General features: G+C 39.1%; 1 long non-coding RNA gene across 1 annotated transcript; it reads right to left on the bottom strand.

The window, feature by feature from the left end:
* Positions 1-727: 727 nt before the first annotated feature.
* Positions 728-8,331, bottom strand: LOC311619363. Its single transcript, XR_014794487.1, has 3 exons — positions 8,171-8,331; positions 7,281-7,413; positions 728-1,424 (listed from the first exon to the last, which is right to left on the bottom strand). It is a non-coding gene; the product is annotated as an uncharacterized lncRNA (long non-coding RNA).
* Between the last annotated feature and the right edge of the window lie 10,957 nt (positions 8,332-19,288).

Raw genomic sequence — 19,288 nt, 5'->3', positions numbered from 1 at the left:
CTCTATATATTGAGTTTATTTTATTGCCTGTTTTAGATTATTACTTTCTAAAAGGTTTTCTATAATACTTAAACTAACTAGGGAGTGAAGTAGAAAGTTAATCCCATGATTCTATGGAAAGGAAACTAAGAAAATTCTTCCCCCAAATTCAAATCTTATTGACTATCATTCTGCCACTATAGTTTTGTTTTCTCACATTGTAAAGGCTTTGCCAATTTCACTAAGCATCACATTAGAGAATTAGGCTTACTCTTTAATGAACCGATAATACCTCATCAGTTGACACTACAGCAGAAGATTATGGGGCAGAGGGAGTGATGACAGGTAGGGGAATGGTGAAATATGAAGGCCAGGAAAGAGAAATAAATAAATGAGGTGAATAGAAAAAATGAGGGATATGAAAAGATAAAATTTGATTAATTTACCATTATTTCTCTGCCTAATACCTCCTTTATATAATGCCCAGCATAACCTCAAGTCATGTTTGAATGGGTTGTTTCCATGGAATAATGACATAACACTCTTAGACAATCATATTTATGAAGGCCAGAATTTAATTGAAAAGGACTATGAAGTTAAGTCAAAATAGAAATATATTAAATACTCACCCCCCGCCCCCAAATAATGCAATCTTACTTTTTTTAATAAATGGATTCACATCCTTACTTTGGATATCATTCATCAAAATGCAGCATTAAATAAATATTCACATACACAATTTTCAGTAAAATTTATGCATTTATTAGTTTTAAAGTTATTAATAATTCCCTTCCTTGCTTACATAACTCCTGTCATTTTACATAGAAACAAGCTATAAGTACTTCAAAGGAGAATAGCTTGCTATTTTGAGCTTCCCAGCCATTATCACAACCAGACTGCCACTCGGCATGTTGTCACTCAGACAGGAAAGAAATGCCATCTTATCTGTGCAATTTGCCACCCAAATAGCTCTCTGAAGAGTCCTTACTTCAAAGCTAGGGTGAAAATTAACCCACCCAACAAACCAGACATCTTTTTCCTAAAAAAGACAGCCCCATACACTCCTGACACAGGCCATAGCATGTAGTCAGGAAGCAACCAACAGTGACCTTGATATCTTCCCAGCACAACCACTTCAGCACATAATTTATAAGGAATTAGCTCAAGAACTAGTGGCAAAGTCATGGGTTACCAGCTTTTCCTATCTTCATACAAAGAAACCATGATGCGAATGTCTCTCTTAGATCCAAGTTCTACTTGTGCCTTTGGTGTGAATTTTCAGTTGGCTTTCTGTTCCACCAACCGTAAGCTGAAATCTTAGAACCATTTGCTTTAGCTCTTCAGTGAGCACCCTCATGAACTTTCTGATCATGCACACGCCTCTTGTCTGTCTCTGTACAATCGCCATCTGAATTCTTCACACCAGGGCAAGAGGCAGGCAGAAGCTGATGGATGGAGATAAAGGAGTAGTTTATCATCTTCCTGGGCAGACAGATGTATGAACTGAGAGGATGAAGCTTCAGGGATCTCTCAGGCTGAGCCTCTTAGAAATAAGTATACATTTGCTTATGTTTATAATATTTTTTAGTTATTTTCCCAAAATAAATGATATAGACAATAAGGACCCTCAAACTTAGTTTCATCCTCCTACTGGGAATTCTAACAACTCTGAGGGGCCTTTGTCACCATCTGATTCCTGAATTCTAATTTCCATATTGCTGTGTAGAAACAAGAAGCCATAGAGAGCTGTTGAGTTGTACAATTATCTGGTGAACTTAACAAATTAACAATAGGGATTGCTATGGATAATTGACTATCTAGTAAATGCTTAATATGTAACAAAAGCAATTTTTAAAAAAATCTAATTTGCTTTGTTTTTATGGAAGAAAGTCTTTAAAGACTTGTACTTGTGAAAAAAAAAAACTCTTGTTTGGGTTCTTTTATCCTATTTTATGAAATTGGAAATTTGAGAATTCAGTTTTGTAAAGCTTGATAATATTTTAAAAAAATATTTATATTTTATACCATTGCAAATGCAATGGGCAATAACTACAAATTTATCACAAAACAGAATTAGTAGATTAAGAAGCATTTCAAAAGTTACAAAATTCCAATGTATCTATTTTACAGATTGACTGTCCGATACATCCTGATGAATATACTATTAGTAAAAAAGACATAATATGCTGACATTGGACATCCTATATAATAAAAGGGTAATATGCAAATAGGGGAATGACCAGTCACTATGATGCACACTTACCACCAGGGGGCAGACGCTCAATACAGGAGCTGCCCTTTGGTGGTCAGTGCACTCAGCCAGAAGCCAGGCCTCTAGTCTATATATATAAAATCCTAAACATGAATGACTAGTCAACCAGTCACTGTTACGACACACTAACCATCAGGGGGCAGATGCTTCCGCAGCCAACTGCCCTTGGTTGGCCAACCATCCTTGGTCAGCCAACCGCCCTTAGTTGGCCAATCTCCTGTGGTTCCTCCCCCTGGCCAGAAGGCCCTGATTGGCTGGATTGCTGGCCAGGCCAAGGAACCCCACCCATGCATGAATCGATGCTCTGGGCTTCTAGTATTTAATATTGAACAAGACTATTTAAAATTCTTCACATAGCATGTTTGGGATACATTTTAATTAAATGCCATGTAGAAGTGCTCAGCTTTTGAACTATGTGATATTCCCAGAACAATAGTAAATCTTCAGGGGAAAATCGAGCTGCTAAAAAGTAATTTCTAAAATTGTCATCTGTTTTTTTTATTATTTCAGTGTAATGACCTTGCTACTCAAAAAATATCCATTCAAATATTTCTTTCTCTGGTAAGTGACTACTTGTTTGATATCAAGTGTCTTTACAACATAATAATAGCTAATATTGCATCACATTATGTTATTTTAAATGATTTTTCACATGCTTTATCTCATTTAAATATCACTTCAGCCCTATCAGTTTTATTACCGTTGGTTTCAGGTAAGAACACTGAGACTCAAGCAGTTAACTAATCCTAAATCTTAAGTCAATATACCACAGGGCCAGAATTTTAACCACATTTCTACAATTGTCTATTAAGCCCGAAATTGACCTTTAGTTGAACCATGAATTATCTTTTAGCATAAACCAATTTTTAAAAATTTGCTGTCATAAACACTGTTGACAGTTCTATAATACTTGTATTACTTTCCCTTCATTACTTGACAAATCAAGGATCAAAAAAATAACAACAAACTTTTATTCCCCATGTTAATAGAAAAATACCAAATGAAAAGAGCCAGAAACTGTAACACCAAAATAAATGTTAAAGAGCTATTAAAAAACATGTTTTTAGGGAGTAGAAGAGAATGAGAAGATATTGTTTATAGGTACAGAGTTTCAGTTTTGCAAAATAAAAAGAGCTCCAGAGATGGATGGTGATGATGGTTGAACAATAATGTGAATGTACTTAATACCACTGAACTGTACACTTAAAGATGCTTAAGATAGTAAACTTTATGTTATGTGCATTGTAACACAAACATAGTTTTAAAAAGATAAACATATGTTCATTTCAAATTTTTGAACTCTTTGGGAAATAGGACTAATTACTTGTTCCATGAAGGTAGTTGTTTACATTTGGCTTGTATAATTACAATTTATTTTATTGATTTAAAAAATAATGACATGGGAAAATGCTTACGATGTAATATTAAAACAGGAGATGAGCAAGATACAAAATCATAAAGAATAATAGCACAGATTTTTTTAGTTTCTTAAAAATTTGTATAGGTAAAGAGGCACCAAAATATAGTAGTTATCTTCTGGATCAAGGGTCTGGAAAATTTTTCTGTAAAGTATCAGACAGTAAATATTTTAGGCTTTTTGTGCCATATAAGCTTTCTGCTGCTTGTTCTTCCGTGTGCGCGTGCACGTGTGTGTGTGTGTGTGTGTGTGTGTGTGTGTGTGTTGGTTGTGGTTATGGTTATGGTGATGATGGTGGTCCTGCTGCTGGTGGTATTTGCAATTCTTAAAAAATGCAAAGTAATTCTTAGCTCAAGGTCATACCAAAAACAAAAACAAACAAACAAAAAAAAAAAACCATTAGCAGGATTTGACTCTAGCTGATTCTCTTAAATGGTAATTTTTATTTATTTCTTCTATGCTTTTCTACATTTGCAAAATGTTATACTATGAGCATGTAGTATATTTTTATTATCGTAAAATAAAATATCATTGGTTATGATCTTAAAGATCTCCTCATATTCTGTGTGTAATTGTTTTCTCTTCTCTTGAGAAGCTCATAAAGTTAGTAGGGTGTGAATTTCATCAATTATTCTTAAGGAAATTACTCTAGTTCTGAATGCCTCTTTCTGAGAAAATGGAACATACTGAGGGAGGAGACAATAAATTCAGACAGAATCTCTAATGCAAAGCCCTTTAGGAGATTGTACATATTAGGGGAAAGGGGTAAGTGGTGTGTGTGTCAGGGGATAGATGTCACTGTGAGGCCATGGAATGTAGTAAGGATGTTGTGATATAACCAAGAGCCTAGGAGCTCTTCCTGGGAAAAGATCTCCCCATTCGAAATAATGGCTCTGCCATGTGCACAGAGGGCTAGGTATCTCTGAGAAGGAAGTCATGTGAGGTCAGGAACCCTTGACTGTGTTGACAGGATTAGTTATTATATTGGCAGAGGATGGAAGCAATGGGCATAACATCTAACTTTAGCTTAGCACTACCTTTCATAATAAATAAATGGTCAAGGAAATAAGCCAGAAAAATAAATAACAACAACAACAACAAATAAAAACACACACTTTGGTTAATGTCTCGTGGTTTCATGAAAATTCCCTTTTATTGTAATTAGAATACAAGAAATTGGTTTTATTTCTTGTATTCTAATTACAATAGAGTCATCTTTAATTTTGGCATTATCTTTCAGGTCAAAGTTCATATTCCCACTATCCTCATAGAAGGTACTAATCTATAGGAAACTCAGACCTCGTTTGTTATCTCTTGTCCTGAATTTTCCCCATAAATTCTGGTTCTCCTAAAAACTTGCTTGCTTTTCTTTATTTTCTATTCTCAGCCCTTATTTTCTACATTCTCTTTTTTTTCATTTTAAAATTATTTTTATTTTTTAATTACAGTTATATAACTTACTAAGAGATCATCCTGATAAATCTTGCACTCATCTGACATCATACATAATTATTAGAATATTATTGACTATACTAAAAGCCTGGTGCACAAAATTTGTGCATAGGGGGGTGGTGTCCCTGCAGGCCTGGTTGCCCCCAAATGCCTGCACCCTCTCCATTGTGGGACTCCTTGAGGGATGTTGGATAGCCCTCTTACAATCTAGGACTGCTGGCTCCCAACCACTCACCTGCCTGCCAGCCTGATCATCCCCTAACCTCTTCCCTGCCAGTCTGGTCACCCCTAACTGCCCTCCCCTGCAGGCCTGGTCACCCCCAATTGCCCTCCCCTGCAGATCTGGTTGTCCCCAACTACCCTCCCCTGTTGGCCAAGTCATCCCTAACTGTCCTCTCTTGGCTGCCTGGTCGCCCCTAACTACCCTCCCCTGCAGGCCTCATCATTGATAACTGCCCTCCTCTGTAGGCCTTGGCCCCCCACAACTGTCTTACCCTGCAGGCTTGGTTCCCCTCAACTATCCTCCCCTGCAGGCCTGGGTCCCCCAAAACTGTCCTTCCATACAGGCCTGGTCACCCCCACCTCCCCCCCCCCCGTAGGTCTGGGTCCCCCCAAACTGTCCTTCCATACAGGCCTGGTCACCCCCAACTGCACTCCCCTGCAGGCCTGGTCACCCCCAACTGCCCTCTCCTGCAGGCGTGGTCAACCCTAACTGCATTCCCCTAATGGCCATCTTGGAGCGGCCATCTTGTGTCCATATGGGGGCGGCCATCTTGTGTGTTGGAGTGATGGTCAATTTGAATATTATCTCTTTTTTAGACAGGATTCCCTATCTATATTCCCATGACTATTCTGTAACAATAAATTTGTGCTTCTTAATCCCTTCACTTTTTTCACCCATCACCCCAAACCCCTCTTAATATAAGGGATCAGAAACTCTTGTAACTGGGACCAGAAATGGTTGTGACTACCAATTCCATTTTATAGAGGGATATTCTGAGCTATCTGAGTTCCAAGAAAGGAACATTTAACAGAAAGGGGATACTGTATTTGAGGCTCCTTCAGAACATGGAAGTGCTCCGCGTGGCCTCATGGTGCTGCTAACCAAATGGTGTCTGAGCCTTCTCATGTCTCCTCTGCTGCAGCACAGGCTTAGTTACAGCTAAGGGTAAATGAATGGCCACCTGACTTAGCATTTTACTCACAGTTCACAGACGTTTTGTATTATCAATCCCAAACAATACAGAAGGTGCTTATCTAACATTCATAACCCGGTGCACAAACTCATGCATGTTGAAAGGGAATTAATTAGAAGGTGGCCAGTGGGGAGGGACCAGGTGACACTGGCTGACACGCCCTGGAGCCAACCTCCCTGGCCGCCGCACCTGGGGTGGTGCTGTGGCTCAAAAGACAAGGTGTCTGCAGAGTGAGCAGGGTCCCTCCAGTAGGTGGGGTCCCTCTGCCTGGCCTGTGGGGTCTAGGCTGACACCAGCTCTCTGACATCCTCTGAGGGGACCTGGAGTGTGAGAGGGCACTCTGCAAAGTCGCTGTGGTACAAGGTGTGGAACGCAAATGCAAGTGTTCGGTAAGCCAGATTCAGGGCCAACAGTGCCCCAGCAACAACATAATCCATGACCAAAGATGGAATCACACGGCACTACAAGGAATTGGGCTCCCTCCTTTCATTTCAGGGTGGGTCACTGAGAACTGCTGCTGCCAAGTCACTGCAGCTGGGCAGCTCCTGTATTGAGCATCTGCCCCCGGTGGTCAGTGTGCACCATAGTGACATGTTGGATGGAGGGAGGGACATTTAGCATATTAGCCTTTTATATATATATATATATATATATATATATATATATATATATATATATATATATATATAGATACCAGGTTTGTAGTGTCATGCTTATTAATGATTTAATTCCTATTTTGTCAAGAAAGATAGTGAGAATTCCCTGACATAGCTCCTAAGTCACCATTGCTGCTATGGACTGAATATTTGTGTCCCTTCAAAATGAATATGTCAAAATTCTAACCCCTAATGGTTTGGTATTAGGAGGCAGGGCCTTTGAGGGCAGTGGGGAGTACTTAGGTCATGAAGGTGAACCCTTGTGAATGAAATTAGTGCCTTATGAAAGAGACCAAAAAGATCCTCACCCTTTTCCACCATGTGAAAGGTCCCTAGCCTTTTCCCACACGGCGAGAAGACATCAGCTATGAATCAGCAGGAAGACCTTCATCAGAATTCAGCCATGCTAGCACCTTGATCTTGGACTTCCAGCCTCCGGAACTGTAAGAAATTAATTTATGTTGTTTATAAGCTGTGATATTTTTGCTATAGCAAATGCACCGACTGAAACAATGTTCTGTGTGCTTTCATTGTATAGGATCTGCTCTGAGAAAAAGTGATTTTTTTAAAAATGTTCCTGTGATCAGAGCCTCTGAAAAAGGATTATTTTTATATGAAATAAAGCAGCTGCTGACCAAAGATATCCTGATCTGTCTTCCTTCTTGGTTATTCCATCCCATTCCATTAAAATCAACCCACAGTGCTTTTAAAACAGCCTGTTCCTGGCGGTGTGCTAAGAAAACATTCCCTTTGCCATGGCACTTAAAAAGGGAGAGAGGCAGTGTCGGAGGCTAACTTCAGCAAATGAATAAGATGTGTCCTCCAGCAGGCATGGGGGCACCACAGCCCCAGAGCATTTTGGCAACAGTCTAAGTGTTGTCAGATGGGCTGTTCTTAGGTTTTACAGCCTCATTCACAATTTGGAACTCATTATCTCAAGCACATCTCTTTCTCTGCCATCCCATTAAGTAGCAACCTCTGTGTGTGTGTGTGTGTGTGTGTGTGTGTGTGTGTGTGTGTATTCTATTTTTTTTTTTTGTCCCCTGTGCTTTAAAGCTTTGAAAGAGAAGTCAGCTTTGTGGCAGAGAGTACACAATGCTTTATTGCTCTTCTCTCCAATTAATCTTTGTTGTGCTGGTCTAATGGGACTGTGTTCTCTGCCGATGTTCCAGAGGCCTCCAAGGCCAACCCCATCTACCTGCCGCTGTTTCCTGGGTGGGTTGATTATTTCCCTGTTTTCCCCTGGCGACAGCAGCTCTGTTAATTGGAGCCACCTGTTCTGTGGCATGAACGAGCGGTTGAACCTCCGTGTGCTGCATGCACCATGCTCAGCTCGCCATTGCCTGTGCTTGACCGTGACTGTGGAAGAGGAGAACAGTGTCAGCCGGAGTCCAAACTGGTTCCGCGGGGTGTTTGCAGACCTTGCACCTGGCCCAGCTGCACCCACGCTGCTCTGCATCACAAATGTGCCTTGGGTTTTTAAAAATTTAAGCGAGGAAAAGCGTAATTTAGGAAACTAAAAAATCTGATGCAATGGTTCTTAGAAGCATAATCTTTGCAATAAAAAGGAACTTGGAAGCCACTTAGTTTAGCCCTTTATCTAGCAAATGGAACCTTCTTACAAAACCTGCTACAAGAGGCTCTTGGATAATATTTTAAGCATCCAGTGATAAGGAGCAGATTCTCTCAAGTAGTCCATGCCATTTTCAGAAAGATAATAAAATTTCTTCCATATATTAAACTAAAACTTAATCCCCTATTGATTCAGCCCATCTACTTGACTATTCACACTTACAACTACATAGGAGAAAAAATTCCACCCAAACTTTAATTATTTGAAGACAGCTATAAGAATCTTCAGGCAAATATATCCTCAGTGTTTCAACCTTTCCTGATAACATTGTGATTTGCAGATTTTCCCTTCCTTTTTCATATTGTTTGTTTTCCTTCCTTGACAAAATTGACTCTCCTATGGTTTGGGTCCCAGAGTTAAGCTGGTGATATGATAGTGAGTGCAGAAGGAAGCTTACCCAAGACAGACAGAAAATAAAATATTGAATTCAGCAAAGTTGCATGATAAAAAAATCAACATATGAAAATCAGTTGCATTTCTATACTTTAATAATGAACAATCCCAAAAAAATTAATACAACCTCATTTACAACAGCATAAAAACCAATAAAATACTTCAAGATAAACTTAATCAAGAAGACAAAAGACTTACACACTAAAAACTATAAAATATTACTGAACAATTAAAGAAGGCACACAAAAATGGCAAAACATTCTGTGTTCTTGGATTACAACATTTATTGTTAAAATAGCTATACTATCCAAAGCCATCTACAGATCCAATGCAATCCCTATAAAAATCTTAATGGCATTTTTTTACACATATAGAAAAAAAAAAAAAAAAAAAGCTCTGAAATTCATATGAAACAAAAAGAACCCCAAATTGCCAAACAAATCTTGAAAAGGAATAAACGTGGGCATCACAGTTCCTTATTTCAAAGCATATTACAAAGCTACAGTAATCAAAACAGTATGGTACTGGCATAAAGGTAGACATATTGGCCAATGGAACTGAAGAGAGGACCCAGAAATAAACCCAGGCATTATATAAGGCCAACTGATGTTGGACAAGTATGCTAAAAATACACAATGGGGAAAGGGTAGTTTCTTCAACAAATGGTGTGAAGAAAAAGTGGACAGCTACATGCAAGAAACAAGAAAGAAAGAAAGTGGACCACTATTTACACCGCAAACAAAAATCAACTAAAAAAGAATTAAAGACTAAACATAAGATCAGAAACTATAAAGCTTCTACACGAAAACATAGGGAGAAAATTGTATGGCATCGTTCTTGGCAGTGATTTCTTGAACATGACACCAAAAGCATAGGGGGGAAAAAAAAAAAATATATATATATATATATATATATATATATATATATATATATATATATATATATAGGAATCACACCAAACTAAAGAGTTTCTGTATGACCAAGGAAAAAATAGAGTGAAATGGTAACCTATTGGATGGGAGAAAATATTTTTCCACCATAAATTTGATAAGGGGTTAATCACCACCATATATAAGGTACTCCTACAATTCAATAGCAAACAAAAAAGCTAATAATCTGATTAAAAAATGAGCAGACATTTCTCAAAAAAAAAAAAGAAAGAAAGAAAGAAAAGACATAAATGGCCAACAACAGGTATATAAAAAAAGCTACAACATCACAAACCATCAGGGAAATACAAATTGAAACCATAATGAAATATCACCACTCTTGTTAGAATGGACACTGCTATGAACTAAATGTTTGTTTGTCCCCCAAACTCATATATTGAAGCCTAATCCCTGTTGTGACAGTATTTGAAGGCAGGGCCCCCTTGTAAGAGGACAGAGTCCAGCCTCACCCCTTCCCCTCTCTCTCTGCCTCAGGGGACACAATGACCAGACAGCTTCCTCTGAGTCAGCACTTGAGCCCTCACCGGACACAAAAATCTGCCATGGCTTCATCTGAGACTTTAAGCCTCCAGAACTGTGAAAAATACGTGTTTGTGGCTTAAGCTACGCAACTAATGGTATTTTTGTTATAGCAACCTGAACTGCTGAAGATAGTCATTATCCCCAAAACAGAAAATAACAAGTGTTGGTGAGGATATGGAGAAATCAAAACGCTTGTGCACTCTTGATGAATGTAAAATGGTGCAGCGAGCTGCTCTGGAAAACAATATAGCAGATTTCTCACAAAATCAAAAATGGAACTGCCATAGGATCCAGACATCTCATTCCTGAGTACATATCCAAAAGAATTGAAATCAATGTCTCCAAGGAGCATTTGCACTCCCATATTTATTGCAGCATTATATACAATAGCCAAGAGATGGAAACCACCCAAATGTTTGTCGTCAGATAAATGGAATAAAAATGTAGTAGATTCTTAAAATATTACTTAGCCATAAAAAGAAGGAAATCCTGTCATATGCTACAATATGGATGAGCCATGAAGAGAAATACGCCAGATGACATAAGCCAGGCACAGAAAGACAAATACTGCACAATTCCATGCATATGAGGTACCGAAAGTCGTTAAACTCATTGGAGCAGAAAGTAAAACAGTGGTTGTGAGGGGCTGAGGAGGGGAAATGAGGAGTTGCTGTTAAATGACAATGAAGTTTCAGGCGTGAAGGTGCTAAAACCGGTTTGGCTCAGTGGACAGAGCGTTGGACTGAAGGGTCCCGTGTTCGATTCTCGTCAGGGGCATGTGCCTTGGTTGTGGGCATGTCCCCGGTAGGAGATGTGCAGGAGGCAGCTGATCGATGTTTCTCTCTCATTGATGTTTCTAACTTTCTATCCCTCTCTCTTTCTCTCTGTAAAACTCAATAATATATATATATATATATATATATATATATATATATATATATATATATATTTTTTTTTTTTTTTTTTTTTTTTTTTTTTAAAGTTCTAGAGAGCTGCTATACGCCATGGTGCCTATAGTCAACAGTGCTACACAGCACACTAAGAGTATGTTAAGAGGATAGACTCATGCTACTAGTATGTGTCTCTCACCACTATACTCAATAGTTTTTAAAAGCCTACCTTGATCTTCATGCATATCAATATCCATAGCCAAAAAGCGAAACCTGCATATGAAAACATAGAGAAACAGTGAGTTCCTATCATGCCCATGGATGCACCAGGCTCTCCAAATAACCCTGCCATGTGGAAGCCCCTCGCATGCTCTTCCAAGTCCCTCAAGGGTTTGCCAAAATGCTCCCAGGTGAGGCAGTAGGAAGCATCAGCCATCTCAGAGGGAGCTCCTGCTTCCAGGAATGAAGTCTCACATTTAGAGGCGCTTCCTGTTTTTTCAAACACCTTGCCCACCTTCTGTGCATCAAGCCTGCCTTCTGCAAAACGTGAGCCCAACAGGAAGCTGCCTGCACATGCAGGTAGCTTCTCTGACTCTTACTTTCAGAGAAATGCCAGCGAAGGCTGTAGTCATTTGGGGAAGAGCGAGGCTGGAAGAAAAATACACAGCAGACTAGCACCAAGAGGGTGAGAACGTTTTTCTGTGAAAACTCTGTCTGTACGTTACATTTTGAAAGGAATAGCTGTGTTTTCTTTAGGCTTTTGGCTCCTGTGGGCAGCATCATGTGAATCAACTGCAAGTGGGTGTTATTTGTCATTTCTCTGATGCGAGGGAGGGAGCAAAAGGTAGGAAGGCTGAGGGGGAGAGAAGGAAGGAGGCCCAGGGGGGCTGGAATGCCCCCACAGAGCTCAGGGGAAGGATTACTAGAAGAACTTTTCTATTTCAGATAGCTCGCAGGCTTTCCTGGGATTTCAGAACCACCATCTTGAAATGAGCATCTCAGTATTAATTAAGTTGCCCTAGTGCTCACAGTGAGCTCTGGTGGAACCAGCTGGGGAGTTTCTTCTCAGGGTGGTTGTGGGTGGACCCGTTGGAATGAGAAAGTCAGGCTTCGCACTCAGTTCTCAAATGGGTTAGAGAAGTTGTTAAGGCGACCCATGCCAAGTCACCTAGTATAGGCTCTGGATAATCTTGGTCATAGCTTGATTTTTTTTAAATATATAATTAAATTCAAAATGGGAGAAATATGTAATTTCTGGTAACAATATGTTTGTTCAGCTGCCAATAAGTGTTTTTATATTGCTTTTGTTTTGTTATATTTTCCAACCTGTATTGCCAAGTTAAGTTAAACTGCATAAGTGCTTTGTTTATGAAATTGACTCCTTGATGTTTTGTTTTATTTTTTTTTTCTAAAATGAAATTGCAGTCAATAACTACAACGGTAAGTTTCGTTCAGTTAACTGGCAGCAGGGCTGGGACTGAAACAAGGACCTATAACCTGCACTGGTCAGAACTGGTCCATGTACATCCTAAATTAGACCACCCTGAGTGGTGAACTAAGGAAGCAGGTCTAAGATCTGTTAACTTCATTTTGCTTGTAATAAACATGGAAACACCTAAACGTCTGATATAACAAATATAAACTTTCTAATACATTTTATTTGGAAAAATGTGCTTCTAAGGATTGAAAAACAGAATACTTTTTTACTCATGAATTTATTCCTCTCTCAGATGTGTCATGTAGCTTGTGTCATGTCACTGTGGCTGAATAGCTACTGAAGACCCCCAAAAGTAAATGCTATCAACTCAAAGTGCTTCTCCTTAGGAAACTCACATCCTCTCAAAATACTCAAATAACACAGTAGATAAGGATCAAGGTGGGCTGGATTCTAGGCGTGGTTCTGTCACTGACTGTTTCTGAATTTCCATGTTCTCCTCCGCAAAATGAGGGAATTGAATTGGGTGTTCTCTGAAACCAATTCTAGTTCAAAATATATTGATTCTTAGAGCTTAGGAAAAGCTGGAATAAAAGACAGGCCATGCTCAGTGTCAGATGAGTAGCTTGCATGGTTCTGATGAGGAAGACGTTGTATAGGGCTGGAACAATTGGGAAAGACTCCATGGGGCTAAGAGATGGGCTGGGGCTAAAAAATGGAAGAGGGGCAAGAGTGCACACACTCACTCAGCAAACCAGAAGATGCTCAAATAAGGCTAGATTCAGACAGACACCTGAGTGCTAGAAAAAATCCTGTTTCTTGCTACCATACCATGCAAGGATAATAATGGTCACATCTGCAAACGTTGTAGTAGCTAAGATAGATTATTCAATGGGCACAGCATCTTGAGAGGAGATCCACCAAGATGTGCTGGATTTTAAACCCAGAGTTCTCTCTCTCTCTCTCTCTCTTTATTTTTTATTATTTTTATTTAAAAAATATTTTTATTGATTTTTAGAGAGGAAGGGAGAGCGAGAGAGAACTACTTGTGTGAGATCAAGACATCAATTGTCTGCCTCCTGCACACCCCTACCAAGTCTGCAACCCAAGCTGATCAGGAATCGAACCTGCAACCTTTCTTTAAAAATTTTTTTAAATTGATTTCAGAACAGAAGAGAGAGGGAGAGAGAGATAGAAACATCAATGATGAGAGAAAATCATTGATCAATTGCCTCCTGCACACACCACAATGGGGATGGAGTCCACTACTTGGGCATATGCCCTGACCGGGAATCGAACCATGACCTCCTGGTTCATAGGTAGATGATCAACCACTGACCCATGCCAAGCAGGATCTAACCTGCAACCTTTTGGTTCACAGGGTGATGCCCACCCAATAGCCACACTGGCCTGAGATCTTTTTTAAAATTTTACTTTTAATTACATTTGACATTTAATGTTGTTTTATAGTAGTTTCACATACTGCATCGTGTTAGACATTTATATAATTTACAAAGTGACCCCCCAATAAATTTAGTACCCAGCTGGCACCACATATAGTTATTACAATATTGTTGGCTATATTCCTTATGCTGTACTTTGTATCTTTCTATTTTGTAACTTCTAACTCCCTTCACCAATTTGTACTTCTAAATCCCTTCACCTTTTTTCACCTATCCCTCCAGTCCCCTTCCTATCTGGCAACCATCAGTCTATCTTCTCTACCTGTGAGTCCATTTCTGTTTTGTTTGTTCATGGATTTTGTTCTTTAGATTCCACATGTAACTGAAATCATATGGTATTTGTCTTTCTCTAACTTATTTCACTTAGCAAAATACCCTCTAGGTCCATCCATGTTGTCGCAAATGGTAAGATTTCATTTTTTTTATGGCCTATATCCCATTCTATATATGTACCAAGCCTTCTTTATCCAATCAGTTCTCTTTTAAATAGTTTGGTTTCCCTTAAAGAAGTTCAGAAAGTAACTCTTCTTGAAATAAAACAACACAGAATCATAGAAGACCCAGACATTGGCTCGAGGCAATGGAGCAAGTCACTAAGGACAGAATGATATTATCCACCAACTAAGAAAGTTGCAGCTTCCTATTGACAAGTATTGACAGACTCCTGTTCCGTACTCTTTGACCCCATTCTGTTATCTCAGCCAGTCGGTTCCTTTATGATCTCACTTGCCTTCAGGCCAACTCAGACCCCATGGCCAATTACAGTGTTTCCCTGAAAATAAGACATCCTCTGAAAATAAGACCTATCGCAACTTTGGGAGAAAAAATTAATATAAGACACTGTCTTATTTTCGGGGAAACAGGATACTTCTGGTAGTAGCTGCCTAGACCCTATTATTAGTTGTTGTTGTTATTGTTTTCATCTTCCACATCCTTTGCCATCCAATAATCCCATTATATGCTCTCTCTAATTCTACCCTTGAGCTCCTGAGCACAGTAGTAGAAAATCAAAACTATGCTGAGTGTGCCCCCATACATTTTTTAAAACCTCAATTGAACTATTATTCAACCATTTTAAAAAAATTCTTTTATAGACACACCTTTAAATTTTCACCACCATTCATTTTCTCTTTCCTCAAATTCTTATTGCTCTACCTTTTACTCTTTAAATATAACCTACATTTTATATTATTGAGGGCCTTTATGTTACTTGCTGATATACACTCCCACAACTTTATTATTTCATCACAAATTTATGCTGTATTTTTACCCAGGTATCTATACTTAGCTAGCATTTAAAGTATGTTTATTAAGAGGTAGACCCTCACATATATGCTGTCACTTAATCTTTCCAACAACTTCTTTAGGTAAATATTATCTCTATTTTATAGATAAATAAGATGTGTGCTTAAGATCACTCAGCTAATAGGAAAAAAGTCACACTTTAAATTTAGCTACACTCAGATCAGAGCCTGCATGTCTTCTGATCCTGAGGGGAAGTGGGGGAAGGAGTGGAGATGGGGGTGGGTGGGGATTTGAACGTATATGTATTGAATATATATATATATTATCTCATACCCAAGACCAACCTGTCCCTTCTACCTCTGCCTTCTATCCCATCCTCACTCACCTACTTAAGAACTTTATATCAGTTACTTTGTTCTGTATAGCAAACCACCCCAAAACTTAGTGACAAAACAATATATACCATTGCTCACAGATGTAAAGGTAAACAGATGTTTCTGCTCATGCAGGCCAGTTGTTTGGGCTAATTTCAGCTGCACTCACTCACACCTCAGTGGCCAGCTGGAGGCTTGTCTGGAACTGGATGGTCTAGAATGACCTTACTCACATGTCTGGAAATTGGCCTGATATCAGTCGGGGGGACTAAAGTGGCTAGGTCACATGTCACTCATCATCCAGAGGCCTGTTCACATAGTAATGACTGTAACATCCCTCAAGAGTCACAAAGGACAAGCCCTGAGTGCAAGCACTTAACTAGTACAAGTTGCTTTCTGTGTCACATGTGTTATTGTCCCACTGGTGAAGCGAAGTCACTGTCAGGCCCAGAGTCACTGAGGATGTGAACAAAAGGGAAGCACAGCTACCACAGCCTCTAGACTTTGATGCATTAATTATATACCACCCTTCCCTTTAATCTCTTCCTGTCCACAGACTCCTTTCCCTTTATCTACCAACTTGGTGCCATCCACCCTATAATTCCATTATCCCTGAGGTATTATGTAGCTGAGTCCACAAGTATCAGGCATTGTCTGCATAACTGAAAATTCTCTGAATTCTCTTCGGTATAGAAAACATGATAAAGGGTAGCCAAAGTAGTTTAAAAATGTGCAATCACCACAGCAATTGTCAAGAAGTAGGAAAACGAAAGGCTTTTTAAAAGAGAGGAATAGTGTTTAGAAATGTTGGCATTTGGGCATAATGAGATAGCAGACTGCGTTTCTGGCGGCCATGTTTCTGTTTATAAATCTCGCTAAAAGTGTCTTCTATGGCCTGAGCCTGAGGTGGACTCTCCCACTGCCCTGCCCTGTGCACCCCTGCCCCAGACCTGTCTCTCTCCTGAGCCTCAGCAAGGACGCAGGGCATTTGAGCTTGACATTTAATCATCATGTCAATCTCATTATGGTTAAAAAAAAAAAAAAAGCAAAACAAAAACACCTTTATTTTTTTCTGACTTCCCCTCAGCTCTGTGGAAGGCATGCATGCCGTTAGCTTTACAGGATGCCACATGACTGCTCTGTGCTTCCCCAGCGCTGTGCGAGAATGTCCTCTTCTCCACATCTTTGTCCACACTCAATATTTCCCTCCTTTTCCATATGATATGTGTACAACAGTATATACTTTACTTTGCATTTCCATGCTATAAAAGCTATGCTCCACTGCACAGAATTCTACAATGAGGGTTTTTTTTTTTTCTTATTTCTCACTACATCCCCCAATCTAATTTCTTTTAGAGCGAACCTATTTCCTTTTGTTGTTGTTGTTGTTTTAATCCTCACCAGAGAATTTTTTTTTTCATTGATTTTTAGAAAGAGTAGAAGGCAGGGAGAAGGGGGAGAGAGAGAGAAACCTCACCATGAGAGACACTCTGATGGGTTGCCTCCCGAACTTGTCGTGACTGAGCCTGGGACTGAGCTGGCAACCAAGGTATGTGAGCCTTTGACCAGGAATATAACCTCTGATTATTTGGTCTGCAGACTGATGCACCAACCACTGAGCAAAACCAGCCAGGGCCTATTTCTTTTATGTCTATGATCTTTTGCCTGACAAATTAGTCACCATTTTTTTTTGGGGGGGGGGCGGGGGGTAAATATCTCAAAGCAGGTATTTACATCTCATGGTAACAGAAAAAAAGTAAATTATCTGCATAAGCAGAGGTAATAAAACTGTCCCAATTTTAACATTTGGAAATATCTCTCGATCTTCAGTTTTCTTTCCCTTTAGTCTTCCCATCAATTGATAAGCAAAGCAAGCAGCCAAATGCTGTATGTGAGGTTGTTTTTGTGATATTTGCAGATTGGCTTAGGAAACCAAAGTAGATGAAAATCTGATAAAGATGTCCTCTTGTTGCTTCCCTGCCCTGATACACTGGAGAGCATTTCAGATGCAAACAAGACTCTGTTGGACTTGAATATCTTGGTGAAGCTCAGATAACCATCAAGGTTCTGGCTCTTCTGAAAAAATAAATCTTTTCTTTGTGTTTTAACTCCAGGATTTTATTGGGCAGATGAAGGTGGCTTCCTTCCTTTAGAAAACCTCCCTCTGTCTCTATGCAGTTCATGATATACTTATTCAGACAGGATTTGGAAGAGCCAATAATGGTATTTGTCTCAGTGAAAGCATCAAAATATTCAACAGCATCAGATAATTAAGTAGAACATTATATAATATAGTTATACAATAGACATTATAAATCCTTTTTAAAGGTCATTAATCTTAAGTGAGCTGAAACTGGTTTGGCTCAATGGGTAGAGTGTCGGCCTGTGGACTAAAAGGTCCCGGGTTCGATTCCGGTCAAGGGCATGTACCTTGGTTGCGGGCAGGTCCCCAGAAGGGGGTGTGCAAGAGGCAGCTGATCGATGTTTCTCTCGCATCGACGTTTCTAGCTCTCTATCTCTCTCCCTTCCTCTCTGTAAAAAATCAATAAAATATATTTTTAAAAATAATAAATAAATAAGTAAATAAATAAATAATCTTAAGTGATCTGAAAAATGTTCATGAAATCAGATTCAGTCAGTGAGAAATTACATATATTATTATTATTATTATTATTATTTTATGTTTCTATCGTGCAGTCCATCCATCCATCTATCTAAACAATGGAAAATATACCCAATATTAGCAGTGGGTATCTTTGAGTAAAGAGATTATTCATTAGTACCCTGTTTCCCCAAAAATAAGACAGTGTCTTATATTAATTTTTGCTCCCAAAGATGCTCTAGGTCTTATTTTCAGGGGATGTCTTATTTTTCCATGAAGAAGAATATGGTACACATTTACTGTTAAATGAAAATAAAGGAAATTTATTACCTGTATAGGGTATGGTAGTATGGTAGTTGTCAACACAAACCAGACAAACTGTGAATCCTACAGTATCAAGAATTTACTCATTTATTCAGTGACAATCTTATCATCTTCTGGAACATCATCATAACAATCCAATTCCTGAATTTCCTGGTGAATTTCTTGTGACTCCATTTCTTTCAGAATCAGTGGACCAAATCTTTCATGTTAGCAATAGCATTCTGAGACAGAGCCTGGGGGGGCCTTATTTTCAGGGGGATGCCTTATATTTCACTCAGAAGGAAACCTGTAAGTAGGTCTTATTTTCTTTTTTTTCTTTTTTTAAATATATTTTATTGATTTTTTACAGAGAGGAAGGAAGAGGGATAGAGAGCTAGAAACATCGATGAGAGAGAAACATCGACCAGCTGCCTCTTGCACGCCCCCTACTGGGGTTGTGCCCGCAACCAAGGTACATGCCCTTGACCAGAATCGAACCTGGGACC

This window comes from Pipistrellus hanaki, assembly GCF_964339955.1.
Source record: "Pipistrellus hanaki genome assembly, chromosome: 3".
NCBI lineage: Eukaryota > Metazoa > Chordata > Mammalia > Chiroptera > Vespertilionidae > Pipistrellus > Pipistrellus hanaki.
This window is presented reverse-complemented; position numbering and strand designations above follow the sequence as displayed.